Source organism: Nelumbo lutea, chromosome 8, assembly GCF_056320005.1.
Source record: "Nelumbo lutea isolate HS-2025 chromosome 8, American lotus-T2T, whole genome shotgun sequence".
Taxonomy (NCBI): domain Eukaryota; kingdom Viridiplantae; phylum Streptophyta; class Magnoliopsida; order Proteales; family Nelumbonaceae; genus Nelumbo; species Nelumbo lutea.
In genome coordinates this window covers 21,356,972-21,369,546 of record NC_142691.1, presented here as the reverse complement: position 1 = coordinate 21,369,546, position 12,575 = coordinate 21,356,972, and positions in this window count along the sequence as shown.

Genomic DNA, 12,575 nt, shown 5'->3' with positions numbered 1-12,575 from the left:
ATTTAATTGAAAGCAATAGGTTTATGTATGACACATGTGCTTTAGGAGAGGGAGATATTTTAAGACAGATTTTAGGTAATTGTGTTGGGAATGCTTTTAGATAAGTTTATGCATGACACATGTTACATCTACATTAAGGGGATTAAAAAATAGAAATTAAAAAAAGGAAAAAAATGGTATGGTGAATGTAGCAAGGAGAGATCTATTGATGTGGATCAAAGTTTTCTATTAGTATGTAATATATATTGTTGTTTCTATCCATCAGTAATGTTTTAGTATTAGGGATTTTTAGATTGTATTCCATCTCAGAATTCTGATTTGAACTGTAAATCTACAACAATTCAAATTTATGAATACCTCCACCTATAGCACTCATATTCGCCCATAAATTGGCATCAATTTCAATCTGGCACTTACCCCCAATTGTATGGTGAAACTAGGATTTCAGAGATGAACTAAACAGCAAAAACCTCGTAGTATTAAGTATATCTCCTATTTTATAAACTGTTCAAGATTATTACAAGTAATGTTGTTATATTGGTTTTGCAAATCGATTTAAGACCACAAAGGCAATAGGTCTATAATTATTAATGAAAGGTGGCAACTGGCAGCTGATAATGCCTTTGATTGGTTGTAGTGAAGACTTGAGATTGATTACTGCTTTTACATAGAGAGACAAACTACACCCAATTGTGTAGGTAGGTCCACCAAAGCAAAATAAAATGCCTAAAGTGTAAATACCTTGGTTTATGTAGAATATAGGATTGCAAAAAACACGAGTGGTACAATTGTTTTTCACCTTTTGTCTATATGGTGCCTAATGACGCCTCACTAACTTGAATAAATAAAAATAATAAAAAATGTGCAAATAATCCAATATCATTTTAACGATTTTCAAGACATATAGCCAAGCATTGCACCCATTGTTATGTAACTAACTGTTTTCTCCTTTGGTAGAACTCCAAAGCTTGAGAGAATCTTGGTCAACGCAACAACTTCCGATTTGCCATTGTAGCCAACAACAATCGTTGACCTACTTGAAACATTGCTTAAGTCATCAATTTATCTGATTTTGAAGTTATTGTTTTTGAGCTGATTTCTTCTATTGTTTTCATGTCACATACAAAGTGAGAAGTGAGAGTTTTTACAACCTACAAAACTCATAGATTCCTATTGAATGCTCGTTGAATGATTTTACAACCTTTACGAAATTTCCTTCCTCCTCAATCCTTATTGAATGCTTGATATTATAACCACTTATGTCATCTTCTTTTGCAAAACTCATAAATTCTTCTTTTTTGTGGTCAAGGTCTTTATTCTATTTTCTAGTGACCTTTTGCACATTATTCAACTTATTGGAGAATCATGGGTCCTTGATAGTATTGTAGGGGTTCAATCAAGCCAATTCGAGCTAAACTTTAGCATGTCTAGGCTTGACTTGACTAAAATACTACTAGGTTCGAGCTCGAGCTCGAGCTTGAGTTCGAGTTAAATTCAAACTTATTTTTTGGTTCAAACTTGATTCGACTAAATATTTGATAAGCTCAAGTTTGGCTTAAAATCTCAAAATTGAATATTTTTTATATTTTAAAAATATATGATATATTTTTATAATATATAGTATATTCTTATATTATATATAAAATATAAAAATACATTTTACATAAAAATTGTTTTTTCATAATATATTATAAAATATATTTTTATATTCTATAAACTATAATATATATATGTATATATAATATTAACCAAAATGATCTAATGTGGCAACTATCTTTTTTCCCCTTTTTTTCTTTTTTTTTCTTTTTAAATTTTAGGTAATTCCACAACCTATATCTATGTATTCTTGCACTCTGGTTTTTTAGCCATTTTCCCTTTTTTATATTCTTAAAAAATGGAACGTTTCCCTTTCCTATGCTTAATTATTGCCTATGCAAACACTTTTCCATCAACCTAGAACCTAAACCTACTAGTGGTTAACCGAACCGTAGGCTAATTTTTGAAATTGCGCCAGGGTTATCGACGAAACCAAACCAAAGTCGACCGGTTAACCGTCGGTTCGTTGGTTGTCCGGTTTGGTTAACCATTGATTGAGGCCAAAAAAGGGGGTTTTGGCAAAAAAAAAAAAGCAGGACAATGCACATTTGGCCCTTGGGATGCATAGATCTTGAAAGATTACCCCAAATCGATATAAAGATCACCCTAATTAAACAACCAAATGCAAAATTATGGCCTATAGAAGTTTGCGTACACATTTAGTGTGCAACCCATGACCTAGTAACTGGGTTGAATGGGTCAATGGTTCAATCACTCGAGTAAAACAAATTTTTACCAAATCCTAAGTTATAGGAAAACTGAACCTAAAATCATGGCTAAGTGATGGTTTGAACAATTCGACCATCCAATAGTGGCAAGTTCAAAACACTGACTTAAAATCCATTTAAATTGCACTTAAAAGTAATTATAAATCTATGTTAATATTTTCACTAATTTAAAATCCATTTAATTTCAATTTAAAAATAATACAATTTAATAAAGAATAATTACTTTAAAATCAAATTGGAAATAATAAAATTAGTAAAATTAATAGAAAATAATAACAAACTTGGACACTCTCATTGAGGGTGCAACTTAGGTTGTGAATGCAACTTAGAAATAATGCTTGAGTGGGACTTGAATTTGTTTCGTTTAATTGAAAATGCCATAAGTTTCTTTTACAATAATTTGGCTTAACAAAGCCCATGAATCTCACAGGTCCTGATATATAATCGAGCTAGGCTCATAAGCTTGCAAGCCAAATTGAGCTCGAGTGAATAACTAATCGAGCTTACCCTAAGGTTCAATCATGATTTGAACTCAATTAAAATAAAACTTGAACCGAGCCTAATCTAACTCGAGCCTGAACTATTTGATTAGAACTTGATTTGATTACACCCCTAGTGTATTGGCTTACTTAATTATTTCCAATTCTATTTCGTGGTTTCATCTACACTCAATACCCTCATTTATAGCTTTTTGATTAATGACTTCTTGATTATTTTGATTAATGGGCTTATGGGTTCTTCATTATTTTAGTTAATAATGAGTTCTTAGGTTTAATCTTAATCCAATTTCATTCTAATAAGCAACAATTAGTGAGAGTGAAGTCTAAGAGCAACAGTTAAGTAGGAGATAACAAGGGCAGGAGAGAAAGGGAAAAAGAAAGAGAAACACAAATTGATCCTCACAACCTTTTGCAGCATTGGGAACGTCTCCGTATGGGGAGATGTTCTTAATACATGGCTACAAGGACTCTAAGGATAGTGTGAGTTCAATCTTTTTGAAGAAAAATCCAAATTCAGATGATTCACCATTTGGAGGATTTGAACAACTGAAATATGAGAAACCATTGTCTATCTCAATGATCATCATTTTCGTAATGATACCATTTTCATGTCACTGAGCAAGGTTCCGACCAGCTAGTTGATAAGGTCTCATGCTGGTCGTAGCAAAGACTTGGGATCGAATCCCGCCTGCACCTGGGTGGGGGGAGTTATGGGTTGGGAGATGGGGTACCCCGTTGTGTATCCCTTCAAAAGATATAAAAAAAAATCTTCATGTTATTGAGATCGTGATGGTAATCCCGCCATTGACAACATTGTGCAGAGAGAAGCATCCCATTTTCAACAATTGAGATTTCATCGTCATCATTGTTGGTGCTCCGATCTCTCTAATACCCTACTTGTTAGCAATTCTAGCACCAACTTATGGTTCAACTATTAAGACACATTTAAGAAAATAAATAGTCATCTCAGCAAAACCTAGTCAGTTGAAGACTCACATTAAGGTAGGCTCAACCTACCTCCCTTTGTTTCATTCTAGACTAAAAAGTCAATTAGACTGCTATTCTTTGTCTTGGAATGTAATTAGGGTTTCTCTTAGTTGTTGCAATTTTGACAAATTGAGATCCCTTTTATACCTAATCAGTTAGTGCTACACTCATAGTTTAGCTAGAGAAGGGCAATAGAGCCCCTAGTAACATTGGTGAGTTTTGATTCTAATGGTCTGATCGTTGGTGATTTGTTGTTTTGAAATCTCTTTCTTAATATTATAATCATTTTGAGCTATTAGTAGAGCAATTTAAATGGGTAAATGCTATAACTAGTCGATTGTTCAATTGATATGCCAAGTCTCTATAAAATCGTGAATTACTATGTTTTGTCTTTTGTGACATTTTTGTTTTTTCTACCATAAAAGAACATTTGGACGATTTTTTTTTTATGAAATGTTAAGGGTCTATTTGGTTCATAGTCAGAATCGGAATCGAAATCCTTCAAAATTTAAATTGGAATTAGGGATGTCAATGGGTCGGGTTAAATGGTAAACCTGGCTTGACCCGGCCCTATAGGGTTGGCTTAGGGTCGAGTATATTAGGTTTAGGGTCGGGTTAAGGTTTTGATTCTTAACTTGAGTCGGGTTTAAGTTTTGACTGACCTATCCCAACGGGTCATGATACCCTGCATATATACAAAGCATTCTTGTAACTTTTTTACTTTGACTCTATAGTATTAAAGTTTAAGATTTATTTAAATATTGATTTTGGTTTTCTTCTTTTCTTAAATGGGAAAAGTGACACCTTAAAATCTATAAAACAATTTCCTAGCTTAAATTAATGGATTTTATGTCTTTAAAACATGCAATTGAAATGTTTTGAGTCTGGTCAGGTTGATATTGGGTTAAACCCTATAGGGTCGGGTTGTGTTTAGGAATCATGCATTTTAAAGGCTTATCGGGTTGGGGCACTAGAAGGTCGGGTTAGGGTTGAGGCAAACCTGTGCAAACCCGTGCCGAAACCGACCTGTTGACATCCCTAATTGGAATGGTTTGTTCTCATAATCTGGTTGGTTCAAACAGAAATCGAAATGGGAATTGAAATCAGCTGGAATAGGATTTCATTCCCAAGGAGAAGGAGGGAATAGCCATTCTCTCAAATGGGATAATGTCATTCCATAAGGAAGGAAAATGGAATTCTGATTCTGCCCAACCAAACAACTGACTACTTCAATTCCAATTCTAGTCCCTATTCCCATGAATCAAATAGGACCTAAGAATTGTCCACCTTAACTGTATTCGGTTTTAACCTGCATGTTTTCTTTTTCATTTGTCACTGAGCTTAGTTATTTCTCTTCGAGTAAGAATATCCATGGAGTCATTTCCTCGATGGGAATCCCATAGAGGAATATTTCAATCTTTGATATGAGGAATGAGTATTGGATAAAGCAAGTGGGTGATTGGGTGAGTGCTAGGGATGATTAGGGACCCAATTGGGCTGGGTTTTTATGGTGTATTAATGGCCTTTAGAATTGCTCGGGCCCAGTTCAGACTGTAACCCAAGCCTGATAATATATGTTTGAGCCCAAGCTAAGCTAGCTCGTATAAATTAATAAGATAATAGTTTTTAAAAACTGAAATATTAATTTAATTTTGTTATGATAATAATCATACAACATATTTAAAATTTATTTTTATTAATATATTATACCATAATATAAACATACCTTAAGATATTATGTCAAATAATATAATACCTACAAAATATTGTATTATTATAGAATTTTCAAGCCTTTTTTGGTATTTGATGCTACACACCACTAATAACCCCCTTTCTCCAAATCAGTGGTTGCAGGAATTGATTCCATGTCAATGCCAGAGTGAACAAGTCACCCCTTGGTTGGTTAGAATTTTTAGGTTAAGTATGGCCATTCGAGATTAAGGTTTGTTTGGCCTGGGCCCAACCCACATTGTGTGTGAGTCTTGTGCATGTAAGTTGGGCTAGGCCAGGTCATAAATATCTAGGGCTATCAACGGGTTGGGTCTGGGTCGAACCAGTTGGAACCGAAACTGACCCAACATGAAATGTTGAGAACCAAACTTGATAGGGTGCAATTTTTGGACCCGGAACCAAACTAGTCAGTTCCCGGGACAATCGGGTCTTACCTGATAGACCCGGTTATAATAAATAAAAAATAAATATTTATGTTTAATATATATTAAATATTCTATATTATATGTATAGTATATATATAATTTATTTAATATATCATACATACATACATACATACATACATACAGTTATGAATTGATAGTAATCGGGGTCCTATATTAAGACCTGGAATAAAATTGGCTCAATCAGTTCGGGTCCGTTGGGTCAGCTCGACCCATTGACAACCCTATAAATATCATCCCTAGTGAATGCCCAAACTCTCTTCACTCCTATAAAGACCCATTCCTCTTAAAGGGGAATCAAGATATGAAAATATTTAAGAGAATTTCTACTCTCCTCATGTTCGGTTCCCTCTTTGGGAATAGATTTCCAGCCTAGCTCTTTGAGTTTTTTCCCCTTACTCATGTGTTTCTGTATGTCTTCCCCTTCTTTTACTTGATTAGAACTTGAGGATATGGCATCTGCATTAACAAAGGAAAATGGTAGCTAACACCTTCCCTCCCCCTCCCACAACTGGAAAAACTTTGGCTGTTGGGGGCCAATAGCCTCTGTCGTTGAGAACATTTTTGGGAATGCCACAGCACCATAGAGTGGGGTAAAATAGCAATTGCTCCCTTTTTAATCATAAACATAGACATGGGCGCGAATCAATGAACATGTCCAACCTGAAAGCACTCTCAACAGCATAGGCTGTTGGCCCCCAACAACCAAAATTAACACAAATTGCTTAGATTGCCTTTAATTTCCTAGGATTTGAAGTCACCATAATTCAAGCTATATATATTTTTTAATTTTAAATTCGAAAGTGCCATCACTCCAAATTTTAAACATATGATAAGTAGCCCAGGTAATCCTCAACCATGAAGTAAGCCTCCTAATCTCAATGCTTATAAGCATCGAATAAAAAATGAAACAAACAATTAACCAAATCTCTAAAAAGTCAAAATAACCTTCAATAGTTGTTCATTATCATAGTTTTTCAGCATTTACCCTCAATCTAAGCAATGATATCAATCATACCCAACTTACCAAAATGAGGAAGACTTAATAAAGAGTTAATGCATGAAAACTGATAAAGGGTTAATGCATGTGAACTTACTTAACAATAAAGCAAAATTCACAATGCATTAATGCACGAGGATTGACTTAAAACTGATAAGAGGTGTTAGTGTAGGAGGACAAAACTAATATGGATGCTCATGTACAAAAAGTAATTTAACCCTAAGATGAAATTGGTTAGGATTTAATGCACGAGGATTGACATAAAACTGAGATGAAACTGATAAGGGAGATTAATGCATGAAGACTGATTCAACCTAGAGATCATACTAATTTGAAAAATTCAACAAATACCTCCCTTCCATTAATGATTAGGATAGAAAATGTTAAAAAGATGATATTTTTTTTCAAAATACATATTTTACCTTAATGAAGGAAGATTTGGCCCGACCTCGTAACCACTCAACACGTGGCAAAGGTAGCAACTCGGCACAACATCACACCCAAGGCGTGTGATGTGTGGCTCATTGTGACACTAGCAAGTGCACTAGCCGTTCAAGTAATAAAGTAGTGAGTGAAGTATCGTTCCCACGAGGATTTAGGAAACAATTACCAATACTAAATTGAGCACTTCTTATCTGATCAACAAATAAATCAAAACTTTAATGAAAGCTAAAAAAATCCTAAATTAAAATCTATCTAAATCATTGGCCCAATTGCCTTCAATTCAGGTTAGAAGAGTAAGCAGTAAATGTCAATTTCAGAATTCAGCAATCTATCAATTTGGATCATTCGAATGAATCATGATTGAGCCTTGGTTTGGTGAAACCCCAAGGTCATGAACAGCCTCTCTCAAGTGCATGTTCATCCTATGCATGAGTGACGGTTCTTCTATCTCTAGCAAGAATCTAATCCCCATGCATGCTTTTCTTCAAACACTTCTAAGGCATCAATTCAAATCTGAATTGATCACCAACTGAATTGTGCAAGTTATCTCTAACCTTGCACTCAATTCAGTTCTTGAATAGTAGATCTGAATTCCTAGAGTCTCTCTCAAGCACTCTAGGAATTCCAAGCTGTAGATTAATTCGGCCAATCTGAAAATTGCAGATCTGAATTCTCTTTCAAGCAATTCAGATCTTGCAATCTCAGATCTGAGTTTTGAAGGTTAGTTGGCCGAAATACTCTACAATAACACCCTTATTCAAGAAACTTCAAGTACAATTCATGACCATTTGAATGAATAAAAAAGAATTAGATTGCTGAACTGAAATTTTACAAGCTGAAATACATCAAGGAAGAATGGAAACAAGGAGAAAGAAGAAAGAAAATATAACAAAGAAACTGAATTTGAATCAAAAGAGAATGAACTACAATTGATTTATTACAAAAGATCTTTGAATCACAAACCCTCAATTCGAACTCACCTTCTCTTCTAGCTTGCTTGTCTTGAACTTCCTTCAGCCCTTCTTCTTCTTCTTCTTCCTTGCGCCTAGCCTTCTTCTCCTCTCTTCTCTCAAGGTGGCCGAACCTCTAAGAGTGGGAGAGCCTTCCTCTCAAGCAATTGAACACCTCTCCCCCCTCCTAGAGGCCTCCTTATATAGTTTTTCAAGGGGGCTCTTGCCCCTTCTTGAAGCCTCTAGAATGGGGTGTATTACACCCATTTCTTGAACTTTCTAGAGCTCTCTTGAAAGCCTCCTAAGGGATGCTATTTGGGCTGCACTTAGGCTCTCTCTTAGCACATGATAGCTATACATTGAGCTGCTCTTTTGGGCTGAGAATGGGCCTTCCTTGCTGGGCCGAATTCTACTCATAGCTAGGCTTTCTTTTCTTGGGTTTTCTCAAGAAATTCACTTGCTCTTCTTGGGCCGAAGTGCTTTCTCTTGCTTCCACGACCGGGCTGGACTGAAATTTGTCTTTTTGAACCTTCTTTTCTTGCCTTTTTCCTTCCTTTTCTTGGATTAATTATCCCTGAACTTATTCTTAGCATTAAGTTAAATTAAGGCAAAAATTAATCAAACCGGCATAAAAATCCATGCTAAAGTCCTCAAAAATTATAGATAAATTGTAAGTTCATCAGCGTGAGCTCCGAAAGGAAGAACCAGCGGTCTGAACTTCCTACAAGGAGCCCGAACTCCCCGCAAGGAGCCCGAGCTCTCCCTTAGACCCCGAGCCTTATGAAACAACCCGAACTGGCCCGCCCCATGGCAGTTCGGGCCACACCTCCCTCCGAACTCAAGACTTCACCTCGCACACAACTCCAACACTTCGCCTCCAGGACGCCGAACGACCGTACCGTACCTGACACCGAAGGAGTCCGTATCCTAAGGCGGCGCACCTGACTGACTTGGGATCTGACGCTTGACAACCGTACTTCGGAGCAATCTCATCGGGTTCCTCTTCGGAGATTCTTCACCTTCTTCTCCGTTTCAGGCCCCTATTGCTCCATTCAGAGGCAAGGTCGTTGATAGCTAGGACCGGTCGGATTGTGCACCATCAATTGGCATCGTCTGTGGGAACGCTTCTAAAAGCCTCCCTATCAAATTCTCAACCTCTCTTTTCCAAAAAACCCCAACACTCATGGCTTCTTCTAGCAATGCCGGACGTGGCACGGAAATGAACACCACCGGGGAGCAACTTCAAGTCCCCATGGTGTGCATCAGACAGTTCACCATCCCCCTTCCGGTGGATGGAATCCCCAGCCTGAACGCGCCACGAATAGTGGCACCCGTAAACCTTCCCGCCATGAACGTCCCCTTTCCCCTCCCTGTCGAAACAACCTTTACTGAACCAACTGCTGTCCCCCTGGCGACCAGCCAGAACCAGTTTGACGACCTAATGCAATGCATGCGGGCAATGCAAGCCCAAATGCAATAGTTCCAGCAGCATCAGCTCCAGTAACACCAAGTACTGCACCACATCTCTCAGTATCACTATCAGCATCAGTTCCCCCAACTGCCTCTGAATCAACCATTGCTTCCACCTCGACACCCTGCTCCAAAGCCGGTTAAGCCCTCCCCTCAGGGTGGACGCCATCATCGAGGAGAAGCCTCCTAACTTCAGAACCCCCACAAGAGCCAGGCCTCATCCCCGGGCCGAGGGGAAAGAAAAATCACCTGCCTCGCAGCTCGCTGGTGGATCAGGAACCTCGCCCGCCAAGTCAGTATCTCGGCACTCCAAGTCTGAGCTCCCGCTGACAGAGAATCGATTCAGCGTCCTAGCGGCAGACTACCAACAGTCCGGACCCATCGAGCTTGGCAACACAAAGTTCAGCAGCGCCAGTACCAGGCCCACTCAGCAACGAAGACGCCGGCGAAGTCGCCGAACTGCCACCCGTGTCCTGCCCGAGCTCAGAGGTAAAGAAGAGACAAGCTTGGACGAGGTAAAAGCAGCTCCTATTCTCTTAGTTCCTTCCCCATCTCATCAGAACTCCTTGCAGTCCCCATGCCACAGACTTCAAGCTCCCCCCTTTGGACAAGTATGATGGGTCCTTCGACCCCAACGACCACGTCGATGCCTTCCAGTCCCAAATGCACCTAGCCAGGGCCAGTGAATCGTGCATGTGCTTGGCCTTCACCACCACCTCCAAGGGGTGGCCCGCACTTGGTACAGGAACCTGGTCCCCGGTTCAATAAGAAGCTGGACCCAGTTCGTGCAGGTCTTCACCGCACACTTCGTTACCAGCAAGTGGTGCCCTAGAACCGAGGAAAGCATCTTCAGAGTAGTCCAGAGGGAAGGAGAGTCCATCCGGGGCTACATCAAAAGCGGTTCAATGACGCGTGCTTGCAGATACCGCGACTAGACCCCGTGGTGCAGCTCGCAGCGGCCAAGAGAGGAGTAACACACAAGAAGTTCAAATGGCACATGGTAGCTAACAACCTGCGACCGTAGCCGAATTCCTCAAACTCGCGGATAAGTTCATGAGAATAGAGGAAGAGATCAACCAAATGACCGAAAGAGGGATCGAGAAAAGGAAGAGGGAAGGCGAGCCCTCCAACCCAGTTGACAGAAAAAACCCGACCCGGGAGACGAAGCCGAGCCAGCCGTTCCAAGCTCCCTTAGTAGCTTGGACGGACTACACACCCTTAAACACGAGGCAGACCGAGATCTTGATGACGATCAAAGATGCCTCATACGTAAAATGGCCACCTAGCCTAAAAGGGAACTCAAACGGGAGAAATAAAAACTTGTACTGTAGTTTCCATAGAGATCACGGTCATAGTCCAAACAGTGTAATAATCTCCGGGATGAGATAGAGGGACTTATCCGTCGCGGGTACTTGAGAAATTTTGTATAGCATAATAATAATAATAATAATAATAATAATAATAATAATAATAATAATAATAATAATAAAATAATAATGTTAATAATAATAATAAGACAGGTCAGTAAGGGGAGCATGTAAGAGATGCCCCCGAATCTAGCAGCAGCCAGCCGAACCATCGCAAAGACAGCCTCCGGAAAAGAGGCCAGTTCGGGGAACCATCCACGTGATAGTGGGAGGTTCGGTGGTAGCAGGTTGTACTTTGGCAACGGCCTAGACGTCAGTTCGCGAAGCGGCTCGAGAAGAACAGAACCCTCCAAAGAGGCCGAAGACGGAAGAACCGATCTTCTTCACGGAAGACAATGCGCGAGGTGTCCATTACCCCTACAATGACGCACTCATCATAAAACTAAGGATCAGCGACTTCGAAGTCAGGTGCGTACTTGTGGATTCAGGTAGCTCGGCAGACATCCTCTTCAAGTCGGCATTTGACCAGCTTCAATTGCAGAGAAGCAAGTTGAAGCCCGCAAACACTCCTTTGGTGGGCTTCAACGGAGAGGAAGTCAGGCCCCTCGAGAAAATAATAGTACCTATGGAAGTCGGCACGTGGCCTTGTGCGGTCAGACTCAACCACGATTTCCTGGTGGTCGCGACCCCCTCCCCATACAATGCCATAATAGGGCGGCCAATTAAGCATGTCCTACGGGCAGTGGTCTCCCCCTACTATTTGGCAATGAAGTTCCCTACAGACTTCGGTGTGGGGGTAGCGCGGGGCGACCAACTTGAGTCCCACAAGTGTTATATTGCTGTCCTGAAGGGAAAAACCAAGGCGGCCGACGACCTCGAACTGGAGTGGCCTACGGAGCAGGGTGAAGAACGAGCTTCGTTCATAGAGGAAACAGTCGCAATCCCAACTTCAGCTATGGACCCGGCTTGAACGCTACAGATCGGTGCTTCCGTCAAGGAACCTCTACGAACCGAACTGGTGAATTTCTTACTTCAAAATTTAGACATTTTTGCATGGCCCGCGGCCGATATGCCCGGTATTGACCCTAGCCTTATAACTCACAAACTTAATACTGACCCTGTAGTCAGACCCATTAGACAGAAGAAACACAACTTAGCCCCGGAGCGCTGGAGGGCAGTCGACGAAGAGGTCGAAATGCTCATCGCAGCAGACTTCATAAGGGAAGTTCATTACCCGAGCTGGGTAGCCAACCCAGTGTTGGTGAAAAAAGCAAACGGCAAGTGGCGCATGTGCGTCGACTACACCGGCCTGAACCGAGCTTTCTCGAAAGACTGCTTCCCCCTCCCTAGAATTGACCG